At 35.4% G+C, this 1,236-nt stretch overlaps 1 non-coding gene across 1 annotated transcript; it reads right to left on the minus strand.

The window, feature by feature from the left end:
• Window positions 1–684: 684 nt before the first annotated feature.
• Window positions 685–803, minus strand: LOC145414719 (5S ribosomal RNA). The gene has a single exon (XR_013899918.1). It is a non-coding gene; the product is annotated as a 5S ribosomal RNA (ribosomal RNA).
• Between the last annotated feature and the right edge of the window lie 433 nt (window positions 804–1,236).

The raw sequence follows: 1,236 nt of genomic DNA on the forward strand, positions 1-1,236 counted from the left end.
TTTAAAACATTGAATTTTTGCCTATTGCATAGAGACATTGAAAAATTATTGACATTCTTAAATGAATCATGAGCAATTTTGCATACCTTATCAGCAATTACTTTAAAATTAACTAGTTTATTTGAGGGACTGTATAGAAGCAACTTGGATATAGTATTAATAAGTTTCTCAAATGCCATAAAATGATTAACAAATTTGGGTTTAGCAACTGCAAGACCAAAATCCAAACCAAACATCAATGCATCCTCTTCAAGTTTGCTAAGCTTTCTACTGGACAAATTCGTAATAACATCATTAGCATTTAGAGAAGAACATTTAGGGACTCCTAAACTGTGAAGTTTTTTACTGTGTGTTAATTTTGTCATCTTAAGTCTGTTGTTAGTGTTGCAATTAATTTTTGCAATGAGTACTTTAAAATCTAGCCAAGATACTTTAGTTCTGAATTCCGTCAAACAATGAAAATAATTCTTTTTCAGACTACTTGCATGTTGAGTTTTATTCCTAATTTCAAAAGCCAGCAACTTAAAGAGGATGGATCTATGCAAACGACTGCCATGAAAATGCTTTAATTCATTCATTCATTGCCAGACACCATGTATCCCAAACTGGGTGGCCAAGGGCTTAGAGTTAATTATTTTACAGGGAGGGGCACTAATCCTCCACCAACCCCACTTGACGTAGGGATGCCAACAGCATCTGGTGTTCCCAGGCGGTCACCCATCCAAGTACTAACCAGACCCAACGTTGCTTAACTTCGCTGATCGAACGGGAAGCGGTGTACTCAACGTGGTATGGCCGTTGGCAAAAATGCTTTGAGCTTGTCTTAAACTGTAAGAATTTGGGAAAAACTTCATATTCCTTACAAGGAATGAAGTTTTTCCCAAATTCTTACAGTTTAAGACAAGCTTAAAGCATTTTCATGGCAGTCGTTTGCATAGACCCATCCTCTTTAAGTTGCTGGCTTTTGAAATTAGGAATAAAACTCAACATGCAAGTAGTCTGAAAAAGAATTATTTTCATTGTTTGACGGAATTCAGAACTAAAGTATCTTGGCTAGATTTTAAAGTACTCATTGCAAAAATGAATTGCAACACTAACAACAGACTTAAGATGACAAAATTAGCACACAGTAAAAAACTTCACAGTTTAGGAGTCCCTAAATGTTCTTCTCTAAATGCTAATGATGTTATTATGAATTTGTCCAGTAGAAAGCTTAGCAAACTTGAAGAGGATGCG

Source organism: Coenobita brevimanus, chromosome 100 (assembly GCF_032717465.1).
Source record: "Coenobita brevimanus isolate Jiangsu-jjx chromosome 100, ASM3271746v2, whole genome shotgun sequence".
NCBI classification, from domain to species: Eukaryota; Metazoa; Arthropoda; class Malacostraca; order Decapoda; family Coenobitidae; genus Coenobita; species Coenobita brevimanus.